The following is a 25,101-nucleotide window of genomic DNA, read 5'->3' as shown; positions in this document are numbered from 1 at the left end:
GAGAGGGCAGCCAGAGTAAGAAAACCCAGACTCTAGTCTTGCGGTCAAACCAACCCGGCCCGATCACCGGTAGCAGAGTGTGGCCCATCGACACAGCTCAAGTCAAGGTGCTGATAACCCAGCCGGGTATCCTATGGTTATAGGCGTTCCCCCAAGGACAGAGACGAAGGTGTCAATAACGCGCTAGGCGTGGTGGAACCAATAACGCTAATGCAATGAAAAGCTGCAAACAGTACGACCCCACTCTCCTCTCCTGCCGCAGCAGCTTGGCCTCACTCCAGAACCTTATCACCACGGGCAAGGTGCGCTCGGGCCGGTAGTTCAACACGTGCGGGGCTGCCGGTCCGGGCCGCCAACGTTCAGCACAAACTCCTTCCACGAAGCCATCCACATGACGCTGGTGCTACCTCTCATTGCCTTCGAGGACCAGAACACTTGGCCCTCCTCTCCAGCGCTGTTAGGATTTCTTCGCTCCCCGGTACTCCTCACCAGCACCTCCGGTGGCACTGTTGACACGCACCCCTGGCGCGACCGAGACTCACTCTGTCTCCTGGTGCACATGGTCTTCATGCACTCCCCACTAACACCTGGGTCACACCACGACATGCACACTGTGCGTCGGAGTCTCACCTCTCCACCTGATGCACACAAGATACCAGGCGCTCTCCACTATCGCCCTGGCGGCCCCACCACATGCCAACCCATGTGTCGGAGACTCACTCCTTCTTAGTGCCCACAATGTCACACCACTCTTCACTAATGCCTGGACTGCACTGCGACATGCACCCTCTGCGCGTCCTGAATGTCAGCTCTCTCCCACGATGACCACAATCCAGAGGCGCGCCAACACCTGTAGCCGCACCAAGACATACACCCTGCACTTCAGAGTCTTGATTCGCTCTGGGTGCCCCCGATCACATTAGGGACCCCTTTGGAGGTCTCAGGCTGCCAGGACACAGTCCCACCACTGCGCCACTTGAGACTTCCTGGAAACTTTTATGTTCCTGTGTTTCCAAACAGGGAGCCAGCTCACCTCGGGCCCTTGGGGGTACAGGACGCAGCACACAGCAAAGTCCTGCTCAGGACAAAGGGGGGAGCATACCCACTGCAGCGCCCCTTCAGTCTCTCCGCGGTCAAGAGCTACAAACTGCCCACAAGCCCCAGATCACAAAGCAGGTGTCAAGTGTCTCCCACAGCCTATTCAGCAACTCTTCCTGAGGCAGAGGTTTTCTTCCTGATCGTGGACAGGTCAAAGCTGCCAGAGACTTGACCTTGTCCACGACGTCTTCAAAGCGCTCCCAGCACTTCTCTGAATGATACAGAGACCGTTCTCGATGACATCATCAATATAACCAATGTATTGGGGTTACAGTTCTACCATTTATACTCCTCATTGTCTTTAAAGTTTGCTTATGCTCAGGGGTCCCGACACCGCCTTTAATCAGTCTTGCATATCTCCCCCCAGTGTCACCGTCCTCTCTTTGATACTGGGGGCCTGGATCTTTAATCACTCAGAGGGAGATGGGTCTATTGTTTTATGGCACACAACCAGGCCTTTTCACTACGCCTTGGCAATTAATTCCACACTGAGTTCTTGCAAGACTTCCCAACCTGTTACCCAATGGAGTTATCTCGGGAATACGGCGCATCCCTGCGTTTTTAAAATGTTGAGCATCGTGCTGCTAAATTTGGCACAGCTCCGCGCTCCGACATTTTTTTGTAAATATGCCCCAAAGTTTGAAGTTTTTCTGGAAGCCAAATTCAGAATACCCCAGAACACCACATTATAACCTGACACCCGAGACAGTGGCTTGAATTGCACCTGTTATTGAGGTTATGATTGAGCAAGGCATTTTGAAGGAGATCCTGGGGAGTCACCTTAACTCTCCCATAATGGGCTTGCAGAAGCTAAGCAGTAAGCACTGCATCGTACAGGATCTCTGGTAAAGATATAACATAGTGATTCCTTGTTGTCCTGTATTACTGAATCCATCTGTGATATTGTTCCAGATTCCATGTGAAGCTGAATGATTCACTGTCATTGATCTTTGACAGGACTTCTTTTCCATTCCTCTCCACGAGGAAAGCCAATTCTTGTTATTTTTCTGGCTGGGGAATCGTGTTTTACCATGGAACAGAGTCCCCCAATGGTATATGGAGAGTCCTTCCATTTTCAACTAGATCTTGTGGAAGAATCCGGAGTCTGTGGACCAGCCTGTAATTCTGTCCTAGTTCAGTATATCGATGATCTTTTGGTTTCATTGAATACTTGAGAAGCATGTAAAACTGATACAATTGCCCTACTGAAGTATTTGGCTGGGAATGAACATAAAGTATCCCCAACAAAATTGCAGTACTGTAGGACAGAAGTCCTCTACTTAGGACATCACATTGTGAAAGGTGCGAGAAAGGGGCCACAAGAAAGAATCTCAGCGATCATGAATTCGCCTCACATGAAGAAAGAATGCAGGATGTTTCTGGGACTGGTGGGCTACTGTCACCTGTGAATACCCAACTTTTCCCTAATGGCCAAGCCTCTACAGAGGTTGACACAAAAAGATGTGTCTGATCCGGTGCCCTGGGACAATGATTGCTTGAACGCATTCCCGGAGCTGAGATAAATCCTTTCCCACTTTTCCACATTAGGAATGCCAGATTACAACAAAGCATTTTTGCTCTTTTGTAGTGAACGAGAAGGTTACTCAAGATCAGGGCAGTGGACCAAAACTACATGCAGCACTCAATCGTTAGTCACCTATGTCATTTATGACCAAGCAAATGTCACTGTGCAAATTTCCACATGCACCCCCTACCCAGTGGTGCCTCCCTTCAACTGGTAGTATAGAACAACAATACACAGTAGGAGCTGTACCACGTGCAGAAAAACATATAAACTAATACAATGCCAAAATAACAGTGTGATATGACACTTCCTTATTTATTTGTGAAATATATGTGTATATATGTATGTATTGTCAACGGTATACACCTGTTACAACGCAACTTTTACAACTACCTACTATTACAACGCAACTTTCACAACGCATACCATTACAACGCATTGCGCTGGGGGCGCTCTAGGATAGGGAATAAGTATAATTTACTATCCAACACCTTCCCTAGTGTCCACGGGGACTGGAGTTGGAATAGTAAATTATACTTACCACTATCCAGCACCTCTAAGCGCTATGCGTTGTAATGGTATGCGTTGTAATGGTCGCGTTGTAATGGTAGGTAGTCGTAATGGTATGCGTTGTAACATGGTACATCCATTGTCAACACTGTACAGCTTGTTTTACACTATATATGTATTTTATCTTAAATTACAGCCCTGAAGAAGTCCAATGTTTAAATGGACGAAATGCATAGGCTGATGGTTTTTTTAATGAATTGAACACTATTAAATAAAGGAAGAAACAATAACCTATGGACTGTATAGACACTGTTATTCATAAGGAAGTGTCATATCACACTGTGTTATTTTGACATTGTCTCGGTTTTAATGTTCGTCTGCATGTGCTGCAGCTCCTACTGTGTATTGTTGAACGAGAAGGTTGTGCGCTTCAGTACTGAAACAGAATCATGGAAGTGTCCGTAGACCAGTTGCCTATTTTTCAGCTACTCTGGATCCAGTAGCATCTGCATTTCCTGGATGTCTCATGTCATTTGCAGAAACTGGTGTTAGCAGAGAGAGATGTGGAAGCAACATAATGGGCCACCCTTCGACTGTCTACATCCCCCATTTAGTTGGGATATTGTTGACTCAAAGTCATACTCAGCACCTAACCAGTAGTCTCACAAGGTATGAGCAGACAATTTTGGCAGCAGAGAGTGTTACCCTGAAAAGATGTTCAGTCCTGAACCCTGCTATGTTGCTTTCTTGTCCTGATTGTGACGAGGATGAGATGTCACTGAACTATACACCAAGCCCCGTCCCAACATTTCTGAAGTGCCAAATACCTGAATCCGATTACACCCTGTTTGTGACCGGCTATTGTCTCAGAGACAATGTGGGAAACTCAATGGCTGCTTTTGCTGTCTGTACTGTTATGGAAGTGGTAGAAGCTACCTGGCTTCAAGGAGTATGCTCCGCACAGGTAGCAGAATTGATTGCCCTTACCAGAGCATGCTGCATTTCAGACCATCTAAAAGTGAAAATATGGACCCATGGCCAGTATGGATTTGGTGTAGCTCACAAGTTCGGACAGTTATGGGGTCAGAGGGGATTTGACCTCATCATGGTCCCCGATTCACAATGGAGAAAATGGAAAAAGCCCTTCAGATACCAGCACAGGTTGCTTTCGTTAACTACTCTGCCCATTGTAAAGGAAACTATTGTGTGTCAATTGGAAGTCGTTTTGCCAACAAAGTTGCATGCTACTGTGCACTAAACGTTTGTACTTTCAATGGTGAATATACATATGAGGGAACATATTAAACCAATTTCAGCCTTTTGATTACAATTGCTGACACATGGGAGGAAGTGAAGAGGCTGCAACAGGAACTTACTGAGGAGGAACGGCAAGGTTGGATTAGAGCAGGATATGTGAAACAAGATGATGATATCTGGGTTTCAGGAGATGGAAGACCAGTACTGTCTAATAGTTTTTTGTCACCGATGACGAGGCACTATCACGGACCGATGTATGTAGGATAAGATGCCATTGTGAGGTTGTTTAGACAGACGTGGTTTAACTCGAAGTTTTGAGCGATGGCTGAGGCATTGTGTTACCAATGTGTGATTTGCCAGCAAATAAATGTGGGAAAGCGAACTGCTGCTACACTGAATCTCACTCTTCAAGTATCTGTGCGCGCTATAAATGTCAATAACATAACATAACACATAGGGAGATCTGGAGGTCCTTTCAACAGAATGAAACTGGATTTCATTGAGATGCCAGTGTGCAATGGATTGAGGTACATTCTAGAAGTGGTGTGCATCTTTTCACATTGGTTGGAAGCTTAGAGATAAGAGCAAAGAGATGTGATAGCCTCACTGTAGTTAAGCTGCTATTGAGACAACTAATTTCAAGATTCAGATTTCCCACCTCTTTGGAGTTTCGAGAAACTAATTCTAAGTATGTGTCCTCATAATGTTATGTGCAGCGTGACAAGTGGAGTAGAGATTACATTGCAGTCATCGGTCAGAAGCTTCAGGTATCATAGAACAAGTCAAAGGCACTTTGAAATCCAGACTTGCTAAAGGGTGTGCTTTGACATCTCTGAAATGTCCTGATGCTTTGCCTGTGGTGTTGATGAGTCTTTTCAGTGTCCCAGATTGTAGATCAGGACTGTTGCCTCTTGAGATAATCATTAGGAGTTAGGAGCGCTATGCGATTGTTTTAGTTGCCAGCAAATATGCTTTTATACATCACAGACGATTATAAAGGATTGGCTGACGTGGTTCGTTCTGTGTCTCTGAAGATGATTTGAAAGGAGCACTCGTTTACTACTATAATCTTAATCAACTTGTTAACATTTACTAGGCGTGCTGCCGAGGCTTGCACACTGTCCTGTTGTGCCTGTAACTGAATCAATGTGATTTCAAGTGTTTCCACTTGGCCTCTGCGCACTGTTGCCTAAATCAGAGATTGATTGAAATCTAAAAATATATACTGATACTACACTTTCTTGCTATTTCAATTAGCTATATTTTCCATAACCCAATATTCATGTCATCAAAACATTTGCATTTTAATTTGTTTACATCCCAAATCAATTCTTTCTGGACATAAATTACACACGCAGAACGGCCCAAAGCATTTCAGGCCACATCTGCCCTTTTTCAGGGACTTAATCTGTAAACAACGAATAAAACATGCTCTAATTTTCATAGAACCCATGTTTGGGTAAAGCAGTCAATATTAGTATGCATTAGAACATTGTTTACTACGTCAGATGCAATCTACTGACTTATCTCCAAAGCGTTATGATGAAATACTAAAAGAGATCTGTATTTGGTTAGTAAAAAAAGTGAAAACGGAAAAAACAAAGAAAGCGCTGATTGCTGAAATACACCTGTAAAATAACAACACTACCACTACATTACACCAAGGTGTCTCAAGTGCACCAATCATTTACCCGTATACTTGTGATTGAAGTGCCCAATAAATGAAATGAAGTACAAGCTTACTATTGAATCGCTCCGTAATAGTATGCGCAAATCGATGAGGAAATCTGTAAACATAACACATGACTGTGTCGTGGTGAAGCAACGTGTAAGGAAGAACTGTCTTGAGTCTCATTGATGTAGTCCATAGGAGGAGATCTTGGGCACTACAACTGCTGTGAAGTGTGGTGGTCTTTCTATTTGGGTAAATGCATCCCACACTCGCAGTCTCGTGTCCCCTTGAACGAGATACAGCACCGCTCCCAGAAGAGACACCAGCAGTAGTCAAAAGGTCACAGGAAGAGGTCAGCCAAGCTTTGGGGGACCAGACAAAGCCTGAGATAGCATTTGAATGATCTGAGGCATGTCTTGATGGATCTGAAGCTGAATCTGAACTCAAAGAAGCTGATGCCGTGCTGAAATATGAGTTAGATTCTGACCCCAAAGAAGGAACTAGTGCTGTGGGTTTACGAGTTGTGGTGGAAGAAAGCTGGCCAAAAAATAAACAGAGGAGAAGGTTGAAGTTATCCTCTGAAAGAGCTGTTGCACCCATATCCATAGAATCTGATGAATTAGAGCTGAGTGGAAATGAAATGAAGATCCAAAAGATCAAGGGTGCCTTGTCTGAGGTACTCTTCTCCCGAGTAAACGTATCTCGCTACTAATTATTATCTAGAGGGACTTCTGGGCATTCTGGAATAATAGTGAAAATCCTTCTGAAACTCCCAAACTTGATTTGAACTATCTCTTTACATGTGTACATCCTTACCTGGCAAGACTGAGTGCTTTGAGGTACTCAGTGCTGAATGTGACAGAATTTTCCTATTTGAATCCAGAAGAGTCTCCTGTGCTTGTTGGGGGACTGAGAATATTGACCATGGAGATGATTATTAATAAACTTGGTTCTCACATTATTAGAGATGATGAATTAACTTTGTTGAGTGCTTAAAAGAATACCTAGGTCCGAGTGGAAGAAGAATAAAATTTGGATGAACATTTAGAAGGACACCAAGTAGGGCTAGGAAAGCCTCATGAAGATTGTATATATTTTGTAAATAATCGAGCACAAATAATTCCTCTTTTGCAATTTGCACAGGTGGAGACCAACAGAGAAGATTCTGTTGCTGCTATTTCTATACCCACTTGGTCTGAATCTAAATAGTATGAAATTGAATAATAACAAAGGGCAAAGTAGAGAATCATGCATCTGCACAAAAAGCATCACACAAAATAGGTAGAGAGTTATATTCTTTAGAAGGGCAGAATCTACATACTGATTTATATGTAGGAGATTACACATCAAATGCTTACACTGATCTGATTTATGAGTACACTAGCAGCCCGTCCCGACGTTGTCCTGGTATGAATTGCTTCCGGCCAGTAGTATATTGTTTCGTAGGATTTCGTTTTGATAGCATTTCTTATTTGGGACAGGTCTGTGAAATGCTCCAATTCACAGTGCACTGGTGATGCACTTAAGCGTGCGCGTTCAGTAGTGTGTGAACTCGAGTTTCCCTACTTTATTTTCCTTGCAATATTATATAGCGCGAACTCGACAAAATGGCATGAGCACAATTTACATTACAGAAGAACACATTCATTTGTGGTAGGCACGGGGAAACAAAGCGATTTGTCTGGAATCACAGGATGTTGAGCTGATGCCGAGATTCGAACGTAGCTCCCCATCTCTAAAGTTCGTAACTCTATAACTTGTGGTGGGAGGTGTGTCTAAAAGTGTATGTCGGTGCTGGGCATCAATGAGAGAGACCTGTGCATTTTTCCAATCGGTGGTGAAAAAATATGAGTATGTTGCTGGAGATGTGGGCTGCCGTGCCACCAATGTACTTACGGGGGAGGGTAAACACCCATTATTCCGCAACTTTCTTTCCGCATACCATCACTCCGCATACTGTTATTACGAAAGTACCATGACTCCGCAATGCCATTGTAACGCGTGGCATTACATTTTATATGCTTTTACCACGCATACATTTACAACGAAATTCGTTGTAAATGCATGAATGATAAAAGCATGTTTTTTTAAAAATGTTTGGATAAGGCAAGTATGGGTATAGGGGTATATGTTTTGGGGTACTGAGATATATGTTTTGGTGTGTTTGGGTATTTTAAGGGTTCAGATATAGTTTTGGGTTCTGGGGTACAGGGGTATTTTTAAGGTTCAGGGCTAGGTTTGGGTTTTGGGGTATAGGGGTATTTTTAGGGTTCAGGAGTAGGTTTGGGTTTTGGGGTACAGGGGTATTTTAAGGGTTCAGGGCTATGTTTGGGTTTTGGGGTACAGGGGTATTTTTAGGGTTCAGGGCTAGGTTTGAGTTTTGGGATACAGGGGTATTTTAGGGTTCTGGGCTAGGTTTGGGTTTTGGGTTACAGGGGTATTTTTAGGGTTCAGGGGTAGGTTTGGGTTTTGGGCACAGGGGTATTTTAAGGGTTATGGGCTAGGTTCGGGTTTTGGGGTACAGTGGTATTTTAGGGTTCAGGGCTAGGTTTGGGTTTTGATTTACAGGGGTATTTATAGGGTTTCGATGGGTTAGTGTTTAAGGGTGTTGGGGTATTTTATAGAGCAAGGGTGGGTTATGATTATGGGGTGCAGGGGTATTTAAAGTTGGGGTGGGCGGAATTGGTGCAAACTTGGTACAATAAATCCGCAATATTTCGTTCCGTCAGATTTCCAATTATTAAAACAGAAACCTCATATATTCAAGGTAAAATAACAAGTATTTCTACATGCTAAAATGCATATAGTCATTTCAAGTGTAATTAGCTTTCAGCAAGCAGTGAGAGAGGTGATGATTTTGAGATCAAGCCCCTGCAAAGCATTATGGGACGAAATTAGCAGTGGGAAGTGAATATTATAGTATCCAAATAATTCTACAAAGAGCTGCAGTTCACTTCATCGCCCCCAGTTTTCCCTGATGAGGCAAATGCAATAGCATTTAAAATATTATATATCAAGCTGCAGTTCACCTCGCTGTCCCTAGATGTCCCTGATGAGGCAAATACAATAGCATTTAAAATATTATACATCAAGCTGCAGTTCACCTCGTCGTCCCAAGATGTCCCTGAGGAGTAAAATTCAAAAACATTGAAACCCTTTCATGAATGCTAAAATTTATGCTAATCTTATCCCATAATGCTTTGCAGGGCCTTTTAGTTGTATTTTTGCCCATAACTGTGCTTGGGGTGGTTCTAAGAGAATGGGACCTCCACTGAATTGCTATTTAAAGGGAGCAGGAATGTATAGAACCTGGGAAGAAAAAACAACACTCGTGATGGAATGTCCCTAGCGATTGTCACGCCCCCAGCACACACCCACAGCACAATGCAGACAAGCCCACAAGGGACTACTTTTCTGGCATGGTTCTTTTACCTTTTAAATGTATATGGTGGGCGTCTTCATAGCCTATGTCCTTCTGCTGCAACTGCCCTTTCCAACGCAGTATTGGGTGTTGTGATTGGTGCTGTGGTTCCTGAGATTACCCGCCTCAAAGTTTTGGGCTCTCTCTTTATTATATTAGTATAGATAATATATATATTCTTTATTTCTTTAAAGGTACAAATATTTATATATATTTTTTTTTCTTTTCTTTTCTCTTCTGTTTTGTTTTCTTTTCTTATGATTATTTTTTGATATGAAAACATTCAATTAAAATCACATTAGAAAAAGTACATAATCAATAGACATTAAACTATACAAATAGTTGAAGGCAAAGCGGTAGGTAACACAGAATAACACAGAATGCAGAACAATGTCATACATTCTGCCCAATACAGAGATCTGGGCCGAAATCCTTTATATTTTTTGCACTCCACACCACCTCAGCCTTGACCCTGTGCCTCATGGGAAAATTCCAGGCCGAACTGCCAAGCCATGTATTTCCTGGACCAGACTCAAGCATCTTAGAACCAATTTCTGGCTATCAGCTGTCTTCAGCCAGGATAGCTTGACTCTAGTGGTGTGGAGAGCATGGGACTCACCTCTGAGCATACCCATCCCACTCGGGGTGACAAATGCAAAAACAACAGTTGATGGACAGAATGCAGAACAATGTCATACATTCACCCCATTACAGAGATCTGGGCCTAAATCCATCGTTTTTTTGCACTCCACACCACCCCAGTTCAGACATGGCCATATGCAAATCAGCCTTGACCCTGTGCCTCATGGGAACAATCCAGCCCGAAGGGCGGAACGTACCACACGCCCCCCGCATTTGTCACGCCCCCCCAGCTCAAGCCCACAGCACAACGCAGACACACCCACAAGGGACTACTTTGCTGGCACAGTTCTTTTACTTTTTAAATGTATATGGTGGGCGTCTGCATAGCCTATGCCCTTCTGCTGCAACTGCCCTTTCCAGCGCTGTATTGGGTGTTGTGATTGGTGCTGTGGTTCCTGAGATTACCCGCCTCAAAGGTTTTTGGCTCTCTCTTTATTATATTAGTATGGATTAATACAATGGAAACAAGGGACTGTTATGTTTGTATGCAGTTACCTTCTTTTTTTTTTAAACCTTTATTGATACTTCAAGTAAATACAAGCACGCGCCTTAAAACCATCCCGGCCGGCCGCTAATCAAATCATAAATGCAGCAAATCAATATAAGGAGATACAGCAGCCAAGCTGGGGACGTAGAAGTGTCCAGGTTATAACTTGTATTTCAAGCAGAGCGGTCGAAAGACAGCAGTAAAGAAGGTTCATTTTTCAATAAAGAGAGACTCAAAAATCAGTGATACTTCAAGTAAATACAAGCACGGGCCTAGAACCTGGGAAGAAAAAACAACACTCGTGATGGAATGCCCCCAGCGATAGTCACGCCCACAGCACACACCCACAGCACAATGCAGACAAGCCCACAAGGGACTACTTTGCTGGCATGGTTCTTTTACCTTGGAAACAAGGGACTGTTATGTTTGTATGCAGTTACCTTCTTTTTTTTTTTAAACCTTTATTGATACTTCAAGTAAATACAAGCACAGGCCTACAACCATCCCGGCCGGCCGCTAATCAAATCATAAATGCAGCAAATCAATATAAGGAGATACAGCAGCCAAGCTGGGGACGTAGAAGTGTCCAGGTTATAACTTGTATTTCAAGCAGAGCGGTCGAAAGACAGGAGTAAAGAAAGTTCATTTTTCAATAAAGAGAGACTCAAAAATCAGTGCCGTACAGTAATACATGGCCCTACAATAGCAAGCCAGAAGCAAAGATCCGCACGAAATACAAATACATTCGAGATACTGGGGTAAGGCATACGAGTCAGGATAAACATACGGACAAACACTTGTCGTGGCAAAGCTGCATCCCTCCCCTCGACACCAAACATACTGTAGGAGACACAAAGCTTGACGACACCAAAAGGAAAGAAATACAAAGGGCCATAGAAACAAAGAAAGGACAAATCCGGAAACAGCCTCCAGCCCGAACATAGTCTCACCGGCCAGGGAAAGAAAGTCATACCATCCGTCAAGCACTGAAACCTCGCCGGGGCAGCACGAACCATAAATCTGTGTTGTTTCTTCAGCAGCTGATGAGATATGTGCCCCGACGAGTCGCCCACTTGTACAACAATCTGGTCGACGGCGGGTCTCCAAGCGTCTCTATGAACATAGGCAGAGCCGCAACACTCATCACTGACGCGGAGACGGACTCGTCGACTCGTCGCGGAGATCGAACCATGTCAGCACAGGACGATGGGACAAAAATGGCGGCCATCCTTCTTCCCAGATCCCAGGCATTGCAGATCAGGGTCGAATGCAGAGTTGTTAACGCAGCCAATATATCCTTGGACGTGGGTCCTTTCTCGTGCCAACAGGCCCCAGGATTCTCCCGTACATCGGCTTCTCTGTCCGGAGGTGGCCCGCGTAGGGGGGTGCCCGCCGCCATCTTAGGTGAAGCGTCCTAGCCCTTTTCCACCGCACCAAGGGATTAGGCCCCACACCAAGGCACAGCAGGAACTAGCGCGGCATCTCAAGGAGTCAAGGCAGGCGTCCCAGGGAGGGGCCACCAAAAGGCTAAACAAAATCTCCGCCGCTCCCTGGGAGCCGCCCACCGATTTCAGGCAGGACCATTTGTTACGTCCTGACACAATTCTGGAAAGGGGGCCTCCAAATATCGGGCACTCCCCTCGATCCTACTTCACCGCACACCCCACGAGGCACTCCGTCAGACGGGCAGGGTCAACACCGTCGCCATCGGCCCATCGGACCGCCGGCGCTCTCTGGCCGACCCCTCGTCACCACCAGTGGCCGCTGTTGTCGCACTTGAGGCCGGCTGTCCTGCTCACTTGACACCCCGGTCTCAGCTCCACGAAGGCCGCAGAACAATCGGGGACAATACCACGGGAGTGTCGCACACAGGAGCCTCAGGAGCAAACGGTTAATGAAAGTTTTCCATTGCATACTCAGATATGCCGTTGTGGCTTAGGATAAGTGCCAGGATATATGTGTGGGGCAAAAAGGCTCACAGAGCCGAGCGGCTATGCGACCATCCCGATCGCCATCTTGGCTCCTCCCCCTGCAGTTACCTTCTTCAGTGTCTGAGGGCATTTCATACCATCACATACCATTGACATATGGCATTTCATGTTGCTTACTATTGCGTGTTTTCTATGGTCATTGTAATTTTCAGTATTACTATTCAAATTATGATTTAGTCTTTTCAGAAGTTCCGTTGTTCAAACCTTTGAAACGACATTCCTATGCTCAGGTTGCGAAACTATTAGCAGAAATTGTGCCCCAATGAAAACGTTAGACCCTGATTATGCACATAGGTATAACTTGAGCTGTTCTTTACTGATATTGAAAAGAAATTCCTAGCGCAGGTAGCAACTAGATCGAGAGCACTAAAGACTATTGCATCTAAAGGAGTTTGTGTTACGAGTTGGTCACAAGAAGAAGTAGATCATCAAGCTGCAGGGAACACTGGAGCATTGACATTACATTTGCAACACCACAGAAAATTGTGCATGCACAATGATAAGAATGAATACAATATCATTCCTCTAGGGGAAAGTAAGTTTGATCATACTTATGAGGTTCAAGGACCTTGGAATTGCTTCTGGATGGAACCGACCCTGTGATTCCTGGTGTTTATTTTATTTGTGGGAAGAACACTTATTTTAAATAGCAAAAGAAATTATATGGCACATGTTATGTAGGAGTAGTGTTTCCGAAGATCTATCTTGTGGAGAGTTCTGATCATCCTGTTTGGGAGGAGAAATCTAGGTCCAAATAAATTGCCACTGCTGGAGAGATATTGAGAGATAATTGTGACACAATAATTCTTAAATCTAGGGGTGATACTGAAGGACATTAGGATTAGAAAACATTCCTGCTGGAGTTGATAAACTGCCTAATAATACAGCTGGACCTTTATTGCTCGTAAATAGTGATATGGTTGCTATTAGGCCTATGGTTTTGCTGAGCCATCTTGCGTTAGGCATTCTGCTCACGAAAGAGGGCAGAGTCTGCCACATGTTGAAAATCCAACAGTGTTGCACTTATGTCCCAGATAAAAGTACTTACCTAATGAAGTGAGTGGATTGACAGCAGAGGGTGTTTGGTTTTGGGATTCAGTTGGACATGAATTCAGTGCTTTGGGTAGATAGTTTGCAGATATAGGAAGTGGTATAGTTGGTTCCATTTTGAGACCGTTGTTGATTATTGCTCTCTGTGCAGTAATCTTGATTGTGGGTGACAGGGTGAACACTGGATCTGGAAGGCAAAGAAAGGGGTCTCATGAAAAGGGAAGACTTGAAGCTAGAAAGGAAACAGAATGAACATTATAATGAGATCAAGTGTTTGGAGCAGTTCAAGAGAACAGCAATGCACCTCTCCCTCCAACAATGGACTGCCAGGGATGGCAATTCCTTCCTGAACTCGATGTGCTTAAGGACCATCTGTGCGGGCTGGCTTCAGGGAGGCTCAGGCAGCAGCATCCGCTCCATCCATCACAGCTTCCGGGACCGGCTGAGGCATCATTTTAAGAATTGTTTGCATCGCACATTCCTCCTGTCAGACTTGTACAGCTCATCTGGTCCTTTCATTACTCCTCCTGCTGACCGAAGGCAAGAAGACAAATTGTCCATGCGGGTGTTCTCGTACTAGAGCATTCTGATATTTGTAGTTCTTGTTGTAAAGGCTGCATCTGGTTGTCTAGGCACACTGCCAGCCTGCTGATAACATACTACGGCATACCGTCAGCCTGTTTTCTACATAGACACACTGCCAAGGTACATGTGACACACATACTTCTCACTAGAGGCAAAGATCATAAGGCGCTCGTGTCATATTTGAACAGTGCATCACATCCTAGCTACACTGTTGCATCCTGGTACTTGTAGTCATAAGTTTATACTGCAAATATGCACACCCATCTTCTCCTGTTCTATAGCGTCAAGACGCCTCGGCATAAGCGCGCTTTAAAAATAATTCAGTCAGTCAGTCATTTTGCAGAGGACAGTCCCCAGAATGTTGCACTACACTTATAGTGCAATGGAAATTGAGAGCTTGGAAGTAGGGTGGTGGTAGGCGCTGCAGCACCCCCAAAATTGCTATGCTGGAGTTCAGAAGGTGAATGAGCAACAAAGGCGTCTTTATTTTTTAACTAGTCACAACTGCTGCTCATTTAAACACAGAGGGCAAGTGGCAGTCTATGTCTTCCCACACATTTCTGCTTATTCTTTTAGCATGGAAAATTTTGTTTACTTTCTCTGACTATAAGGGGAGTGGATTTTGTAATAAGAAATATGTGAATATATTGCTGGGGCACATGGAGAGTGAAAGGATATGCAGCAGGATGCCAGTTTTTGGTAACAGATAAGATTTCAATGAATGCGAATGAACCGCACAAATATTTCCAAATATATCCGCAGTTAGGAAAGCACAAAGGAAACTCCATTTTTGGAACTGATGTGAGATGGATACAAAGATTTTAATAGGATCAAAACAAATCAAGACACTACTTAGGAAACATTAAAAAAATTACTATGAAAAATGCAGACGTTACTGTGGGAATTGCAGCTAATGTATGTAGCATCACACTCGAAAGTTGGATCAATTAATACTGTGATACTAACAAATGTAATGCATTTCTTGTATATATAGAAGCAGTGCAGCACGAAGTTTACTCAATGCCTTCAACTTCCAGTGTATTTTCGCTGTGTTTTCAATTTAAATAAATGTGGAAAAATACTAGCTGTAGCATTGTCTTTTGCGTGTGGCAAAAATAAATGTGGATATATACAGAAAAAATGCCCAAAAAATAAATATGGATAAATATAGACGGAAATGGCAAAAAAACGGGAGCCCTAATTATAAGGGGTAAATCTCGTCAGGAGATTTGAACTTATCTTGGTCTTTCTGCATTTCTATTGTGAAAGTTGAAGAAATTGATGTACATAGACAGCATTCATTCCCCTTCTTCTCCCACTCCTCTCCCTGTGAGCACCATGAATACTGTAAATTATTGACCGTATCACTCTGCCAGTAAGAGCCCATACCCCTATGCATATGTACAGCCATTCTAGGCACCATGGCCTTTTACCCATTGGAATCCCCGGCTTCCCTCCTGCGCATATCCTAAACCCCCTCTCTCATGCGTAGGTCATGAAACCCTCTCCCCCTGTGCGACCCTGCTGCAAAAGGCAACTCTCCTGCTTGACCCGCACAAAACCCCCCATTCCCTCTTGAAGAGGCATCCTTCGCCTTGGCTGACGTAGCCCTCCCCAGCTGCACCTGACTGCCCCCGCTCTCTCATGTACGGGTCATCAGATCTCTCTCTCTCTCTCTGTGTGACTCTGTCCCTGTGTCCACCCTGGCTACCCCTCCCTTCTCCTCACATGGGCAAGTCATAAGCCTTCTTCTTCTGCAAGGCCCTGTCCTTGAGAGTCACGGCCGCGCCTGACCAACACCTCCTTCCCTTCCATGAATGCCCCTCTGTTGACAAGCCTTCCCTCCGCGCTCGATTGTCCACGCGGCATGAATACCACTCCTTTGATGACCCCTTCCCCCGAGTCCGGCTGACCACACATGTCCGAGGCCATCGCCTGAGTCAGGAGATACCATTTACTGCCCTTATTGTATGAAGTCACTCCTCTTCAAAGGATCCACTATTGGTCCTAGCCACCCCACCCCCTGGGCTATGATCAGGCGTACACATCCTACGAACACTCAGCTGCGTGATTGCCCTCCCCTCTTATCAGCAGGTCAAGGGTCCCCATTGTGAACATATGTGGGGTAGGATTGACACGAGGATTATAGGGATGTCTTTCCTTTGCGTCATACTGTCCTGATTGTACTATCAAGTGTTTTGTAAGGTATAAAAGCAAGAGTCTCAGCTCACTTGTGAGAGCACCTCCCGAAAGACACTGTGTTTCGTGTCCGAAATGACTGGCTCTCCTCATGAGAATTAAACTCTGTTCTTGATTCCTGCTTCCAGCGCCCGTCTCTTTATTTGGTAATTATTCAACATGGGAACTAAGAGGCGGTTTGCGCCAGCAGCCTGGGCATCGATAGAATTATGGGCTCATTTTCCACACTATAAGATCATGTTGAGGTTGGTCTATATTGAATTGTTTCTGAATTTGTAAGTAACCCCTTGTAAACTCAGATTAAATTGTCGAGCAGGTTATTGTGTGACCACATTGGTTACACAATTGAGATGTTAACAAGTGATAGTTTTCTCCCTTTACTTTTGATGCAGCTATAAAAGTAATTGATCTGGGGATAAATGTTTGAGTGGACACGAGCTCCCGAAGCGACTAACTCTTTGCCTCTTTCATTGAATTCAAGAGCGTCTTCGACAACCCTGCGAGAGGACTGCTTCGGTAGAAATTAATTTAATGGGGACTTGCTGTCCTGATACACTACTAAAGGCAATGGTTGAACTTTAATTTCAGAACTGGGTCCTACTCAAACTGGTTTACAACTTATCACTGAGAAATAAAATATATATATATCAACAAAGGCCTCAATCAATGCAGTAAACCAGCAACCTTGCTATTCATCTTATATTTTGTGGATGTTGAGCCAACCCTAAGCAACTCCAGAACCTACACCCTCAATTAAATGGATTGTCATTGCTTATAATAAAATTTGCAGATGACACTATGGGGCATATTACCAAGCAATAGCGATAATTATCACTGTTGCTTGGTTAGAGACAAAAATTCATCGCTGACCTGCAGCGATTTTTATCACAGATAAGCCTTGGTATTACCAAGGTTTATCGCAAATTCATTAAAAACCGGCCGCAATGCATGAATATCGCTGAAAAGTCAGCGATATTCATGCATTACCGAGCTAATGCTCTTAGCCATGATATCCACCTCCCATTGGATAACATGGCTAAGAACTGCTCAGGGCAGGTGTTAGCTTTTGGAGATATTCGCGATTAGCGCGAATATCTCCAAAAGCTGGTAATAGGAGATAGCGATGTTAGCGACTGTTTCCAGACGCTAACATCTTGGCACGCCCACTATGCATGTCATTAGTGATAAATTTCTCTAGCATGCAAAGTGGGGCCCAGGATGGTCGCTACCTCCTACTAGCTGTCGCTAACTGGTGTTAACGACAGCTAGGTAATAGGGAGATAATTTTATCTCTGCTTTCTTGGCTTTTAAAGCCAAAAAAGCAGAGATAAACCCCCTTAATAATATGCCCCTTTATTACTAGACCACACCAGTGTTGCATACAGTACACATAAAACAACTTGAAAATACATTGCTGTAGTAACAAAAATAAGATTAACTCTGATAAAAACGAAGGTGATAATCTTTGCTCATAATACAGAAAGGTCCTGGGTTCTTGATAATAACTGAATCTAGATTGCTGCATCAAATCTATACTTGGGAGTAGAACTTCAAAAAAGGAACACCCAACAACGTATTTACATGCTTCGGCTTACACAAGACTTAAAACTACCTTCTTAACCTCTCAAAAAACCTTCTGATCTAATAATAACAACACCTCTTCGAAATATAGTAAGTGCTAAAATGTTACGAGTGCCTACAAATGCCCTAGTGGCTTTTTAGACAAATTTAATATGTGGCTAAACAATGCTCCATTTTTACAGAACAATCCTGCCACTGTCTCAATTGACTAATCATGTATAAAAAAGACTGGAGTTTAAGTTAATTGACCAGTCACTGGTGCAAAATCCAATCATCTTTAGATACTGGTTTAAATCAGAACACGCCGTAGAAAGGCCCTTCAAAGACATTCTTAGACAAGAATTTTGATTTCTCTAATCTCATTAACAAAAACATTGGCACTTAATTGTTAACTCTAGATATGCTGCTGTGCAACTTTTCTAGACAGACGTAGGAAGATTCTAGCACCAGCCCTACTCCTCCTAGAAGTATGATCTTGTGAGGGTGCAATAGGTGCTTGTTTTCAAAGCCAATGAACGTTATATTAAAACCCTTTGGGCCATATTTACGAGCTCTGTGCACTGCCATTGTGTTACTTTTGTAAATGGGGATGATTCCTTTAGGAGAACAGGGGCTTGAATCAAAGGTACAGTTATCACAAAACACAATTGCCCCTGACACCATGGATTACACAATAATTTTTCTTACAGAAGTCCCTTTTATTGACTCTGTATGTATTCAAATATATTTTTTTCTTTTTCTTTTTGTATTCTTTTATCACATACCAATTTTCCTTTTCACCTTACATTTAATACATTGACAATATTTACAACATTTTTCTCATACTATACATTTATATACATAAGCTTGTTGTCTCCTTTTGTACATTTAAAGAAACACAACTCTTTTATATACACAGTGTCCTACTGATTTAGGGGTGTCAAGATCTAGAATTCTCTTGATCATATCCACATTTATAAGTGGTGGTCCTAACTAATGTGGTCAAAACCAGTGTGTCTTATGGTTTAACTCACCGTATAAACTAACTGGGATACCTTCGTAAAGGGGGAGGTAAACAGAATGGGTTTTAATTCAATAATTAATAGCTATCTGTGTTTTTTTCTATAATAGTTCCCGTATGGGCCTCTGCGGCCTGTATAAATATGGACGCTTGCCTGAAATTGAGCCTGAGAAGTACAACGCATGCGTAAAGTTGTGCAATAGACCTCAGTCAAGCTCGCAAAGCCTCTAGCTGTACGAGATGGGTCAAGGACAAGATGCCCTGAAACCCTGAATGACTGCCAACAAAATGGAAGTCCGTGTTGAAACCGTGTGAAAATGTATGAAAATGTCAATTTAAGGACACGGATGAAGAGTACAAAACAGAGACAATGGGTATATTGAAAATTGCTGACAACGGAAGTGAAATATTGTAATGATGAGGTTATGCTCATCCACCCCTTGAATGGACCAATCAGGCTTAACTGAGACCCCAAATGTTTCAGAAAATTAGATAGTTTAGCTAGTAAAAATGGTATAAAAGAAGACGTTCCGATGAAGTAAAAAACTTTTCTTTTTCAATTTCATCTTTGTATCCGGACATGCTGCCGGAATGCTTATTGAATCCTGATGCGTAAGAACTTTGTCGATTTTCTTTAAATTCTGAACTTAGTCTGAATGGGAACGGAGTCCTTAGGTGAGGTTAATAGTTAGCGAGATAGGAGAATTAATTTGGGAACTATTATGTCTTTTTCTCTAATATAAGTGTCCTTTATATAGAAATAAATGTTTTATTTCTGAGCTTCACTTAAATAGAATTAAATGTGTGAATTTTATATTTTATATCTTAATAAATTGAATTCAATTCTACTAAATTGGGTGAATAAAATAAGTCATGACAAAGCATCTTTGCTAAATAAAAATTAGATAAATGAAGAACTAAGCTGGTCTTGTTCATCCTTAGCCTAATTTTTACTAGCATGATCCATCCATATGGTTGTGTATCTGAATACATTTTTTTTTAATAGTAGAACCATGGTAAATGAAAATAAACTGCAGATGTACATATTATAAATAGTTTAGTTTAATTTAGGCACTCCACACTGATCCAGCTACTCTCCTTTTAAATCTCACCAATCCATGAAGTAGAAAGAAAGTGCGTAAGTGATATCAGTGTTATGGGCCCCACTGATGAGTAAATGTGTAATGGTGACTTCAGGGAAAGGTGAAGAGGATTTTAGAAATGATTTCCGGAGTTGCGCTGCATCAGTGCATGGATGGAAGAGAGAGAGCAGGGAGGAATTGCATAGATGGAAGAGAGAATTCAAAGGAGATGAAGAGTGCAATAAGACAGGCTGTGTTTTGTGAATGCAGTGAGAATAAAACAGTATTTATTTAAAGGGGAGATTGAGAGAAAGGAGGGACAGCGAAAGGCAGAAAAAAAGTGGGAAATGAGAAATATGTGGAAGAATGAATAGAAGAGGCTGTGCGGCAATGGTGAGGCTTAATATTTTCCACAAATTGTAAGAGTATTTGTTCTATAAAAGCTTACTGTTGTTGCTGTGGAGAGGGTTGACATTAAGATGAGACCATATCCATTTAAACAAAAAAAAATAACATAGGGCCTGAGGCCGGCCTGACATTTAGCAACAGTACTGAGTCACTCGGGGCAAAGCTGGAGACGCTGAGGGGTGATGAGTGACAAGAGGTGGGACCTCATTGCCAGCCTTCACTGACCCAAAACATGTATTTCCAGCATGTCTGTTCAGAGAAAGGGTTTGTTTTCATCTCTGCGAGAAGCTGTGCTGAGCTGTATCCTGAATGAATGAAATGAAAAGAGAATTTATAAAGCGCGGTAGCTACCCTAAGGCGTCCTAGCGCTCCGGACAGGCGTGCGGATGACCAGCTGGTAGTTAGTCTGTTTTTTTAAAAAGCAGGGTTTTCAGCTGTTTGCAAAAGGAAAGTAGATTGGGCTCTATTCGCAGATGTAGGGGAAGAGAGTTCCAAAGCCTGGCCGAGTTGTAGGAGAACGAGCGACCCCCACATCTGGCTCTCTTTATCCTTGGTACTGCAACAAGATAAGAAGTGGAAGATCTGAGATGTCTGTTCTGGAAGTAGGGAGTGATCAATGAATAATTGATGCTGGCGCCTGTTTTCCAGAAGGCTCGGTGGGCGATACATAGGGCTTGAAACTGGATTCTTTCCCTGACGGGAAGCCAGTGGAGATTCTTTAGACCAGTTTTGACAGGGAGTTGACGGAGGATCTGGAGCAAGGTTCGTGCTGCACAATTTTGGATCACCTGTAGCTTGCGCAAGGTGGTCTGTGGGGACCCTAGGTAGAGGACGTTTCCAAAGTCCAGACGCGATATAATTATACCCTGGATCATGATCTGTCTAGTGTGAAAGGGTAGTAGAGGGAGATTTTTCCGGATGAGCCTGAGTAGACCGAAACGGATGGCTGAGAGTTTGGTTGCTTGGCAATTAAAGCTGAGGGCCTTGTCCAGCCAGATGCCTAGGCTCTTACTGCCAGCTCGTCCATCACCCACCTCCTCCCCACCACCTCGGTCCCCCAGAGACCCCCGTTTCATATTGAGGACACAGCCACTCGAAGCAAGTCTGGGCTGCACACCACAAAAGAAACTCGCACAACAGATGAAAGCATTATCGCCCCCTCCTAGTTTTGAGAAAGTGGGAGGAGGGTGTCCAGTTAACCCACCGCAGCCTTTCTCTACTCTAAGGGTAGTAGAAGTGTTTTGAAATGATAATGCACAATTATGAGTGCAATTTGTTCCGATGCGGCATGCACCACTGTGATCGGCCGCTTGGGGGGGTGGAGGGGCACAACAATAATAAGCATTAAGGGCACGAAGGAAATGATTATACTCGCACACAGGGTCGTAGCCGGAAGTGCCGCCCACTTGCGGACGGCCTCCTTTTATTACCTCCCCGCAGGCCACGCCTGGCCTGCGGATGTATGAATGCGTGAGGGTCTAGTGTGCGTAACAACTAGAACGGGGACCATTACACAATCCCGAAAATTAGTATTTCAGTGTCAAGTGGGGAGGCCCACAAATAAAACAGAGGAGTGGAGGGGAAAAAATAACTGGGTGCATATGGCCTCAACTGCTTGCGAAATCCGTACACTCAGGCAATTCAGAAAAGCACTCCAGACCTGGCTATTGGAATGAACAGATCATGAAGCAGGTAGCAAACTCTAGCGCCTTGAGACCCTCACGGGTGATTTCCCAAGCTCTATAAGATTGATTGATTGGCTCCAGTATGCAGCTGTTCATCTGCCAGTTTACACTTCAAAATCTGGGGGCTATTGTTCAATGCCTCCCCATCCCCCAAATCTGAAATCTGGAGTGGAATAAATCTGTGAGTGCCTGAATCAAGTTGGTTTCACAGTTGCCAGTCTCGCTTCTAGGCACATTCAGCGGCGCAGCCAGGCTGCAGAGGACCCTGCAACAGCAAACGGAAAGGGTGCCCTGGCCTCCTGGTTGCGTAGTAAAAGACACCCATCATTGGAATACAGTGGGCCCATCACCCATCTGAGCCCCTTTGCCATGGCGCTCACCTGCTGCACTATTGGCAACTGCACCCCTACATTTCTTCCTGCAGAAGGGACAGATTTTTCTAGATGAACTACTGGTGTTTATATTCAACCTAATCTGTGTTTGCAGTTTATTTTCGTCGCCTACCGAGTCCTCTACTTGAACGAGATTGTGTGCCTCGAGTGTTACTTTTATTTGCATGAATAGAAGAAGTTTGTAATCCTTACACTGGTCGCAGCATGTTTATTTGGTCAACATGAAGAGGTATTTATACCATAACAGCATCTCTCTTCACCTTGTGGGGGGCATAGGCCGGCATTCTGCTGGAGCTTGGGTTGTGCTTTCTTATTTCTGCTGCAGTTACAAGCCTGTACATCCAGGGCTTTAAGTGGGCCGGGTCTGTCCGGGTCTGAGCACCGGCAGTTATTTTTAGGGGGCCTGGAACCGGGTCTCTATCGGGCTCGGTTTTCAGGCCTCCAAAGTAAGTCCGTTTTCTTTTTCTTTTTCCTTGACAGCAGTGAGAGCATGCACATGATGTGCCCATGCTCACAAACAACTTCAGAAGAACTGACATCTTACTTTTTCACAGCGCCCCTTACCGCGCTTTCACTTTTACAGTAGCTGTTGCGCTGTCCCCGAACTCACAACACTCCCTCTCCGGTCTCCTCGCCCCCACTACTCGGCAGCAGAAGCCAGGAGTAGCAGCGCCGCCGGGTCACGACACGACTCCATCTTGCAGGAAGACGAGCAGTAGCAACTGCGTGGTAACTGGCACAGGATCATGTAAAAGTCCTTGGAATTAATTTTGTGCATGTGAAGAAGCGTTTCTTAACCTTGCATTCCAACCTCGATAACTGATCACAAAACTACCCCAAAGGCAGTGTGTCCAAATAGAACAGCGTTTTCATTTAATGACTGCTTTTTCTTTGTCTTGGATCAGAAAGGCACAACAACATACCCTCAAATATTATTCAAACATACGAGCGTGCTTCCTTCACCGTATTATTTGATATAAAGTGATGAGCATAATTTGGGCAGACACTTGAAAAACAACGTGCAGGCAGTAAATAAACATTCATAACCCCAGCCGAAAAACCACAGTCACCCCTTCCTATGCCCCCACCTGCTGCAACTGTTTCGCACTTCGGTACCGGCTGCAACAAAAATGAAAAGTACATTTGGGTGGTTTCTTTCACCAAGTGTATTTCTGCCTAGGTCTGGACAGTTTCACAATTATTTCGGATCTAGTCACTTTGCACCCTTCCAACTGTACCTGCGATCCTTTCATTAACAGCGCGTGCAGAGATGGGGTAAGCCAATGCTGAACAGCCTCACCCCCATTTTGAAAAGGATTGACAGCGAATGAGGAAAAGCAAAGATGTGCACCTGCCCTTTGGGACAGGAGTGGAGTTGTGACAGGAGTTTTTTTGTGCTTGGGGACTCCATTTGATTTCATGGAAATAGAGAACTTCACGTACCTACTACCTACAGAACGGATGTTTGCTGCGAAGTGCTGGTACTCTTTCTCTCCCCTTCAAGTTACAAAAGTGTGGGCACTCTGTACAGGAGAGCACATGCCCGTTTGAAGCACTGGATAGTAAATGAAACTTTCCCTGCCAATGACACACAAAAAAGGCCCCCCACATCCTAGCACTCAAACAAAGCTAATGTGTGCTACATTACTTTGACATATGTCAAGGCTTAGTTTGGACCCTAGAGTCAGGCAGTTTTAAAAGTGCATTTGTTTCATGTACTTTGTGCAACACGTTATTGCTGATATAAGGTGCTTAATGTAACTGCTCATTCTCAGTTTTGGTTGGCAGAGCACGGTTTGTGTTGTATGTTTGGTACAGGGCTTTAAGTGGCCCGGGTCTGTCCGGGTCTGAGCACTGGCAGTTATTTTCAGGGGGCTTCAAAATGGGTCTCTATCAGGCTCTATTTTCAGGCCTCCAAAGGTAGTCTGTTTTCTTTTTTTTTTTTCCTCGACTGCAGTGAGCGCATGCACATCGATGTGCGCATGCTAATTTTGCTCACCACTGAGCAGTGGAGATAGTGAGCATGCCAGGTGAGCCGCGTTGTAGGAGGAACGCAGCTTTAGAGAGCCATTTTCTCTCAGGATTTGCCTTCCTGCAGCGCATGTGCAACGTCGTAGTGGTGCCAGCCTTCACATCATGGGATGATTAGGAGAGAGACGACCACAGGCAGCCCGCTCCAGCACAACCCTGCTCTGACTTTTCACACTGAGCGTCAAGGCTGCAGTGTAATCAAGCAATAATTGAAACGCAGAGAGAGGAACTAGTCTGCGTGATCCTGCCCCAGCCCTAACACAATGCTAGTTATCTTGATTTAGACCACGCCCCTACTTGGATTGGCCACGCCCCTTTAAGTGGTTTCCCCGCCCATTTTAGAGCACCCCCAGTTTTTTTTCCCACTTAAAGCCCTGTGTACATCTTCCAGCCCCCGGCAGCTGGTAGTCAGGTGTGCCTGGGTGTCAGAGGCTGCCTTTCTGTGCAGTGAAGTCATCAAAGGGGAATAGATCACTTGTCCTGCT

The sequence above is a fragment of the Lissotriton vulgaris genome, chromosome 1_2, assembly GCF_964263255.1.
Source record: "Lissotriton vulgaris chromosome 1_2, aLisVul1.2, whole genome shotgun sequence".
In the NCBI taxonomy this organism is placed as follows: Eukaryota; Metazoa; Chordata; class Amphibia; order Caudata; family Salamandridae; genus Lissotriton; species Lissotriton vulgaris.
The sequence above is the reverse complement of the archived record's forward strand: the minus strand, read 5'-3'. Positions refer to the sequence as shown.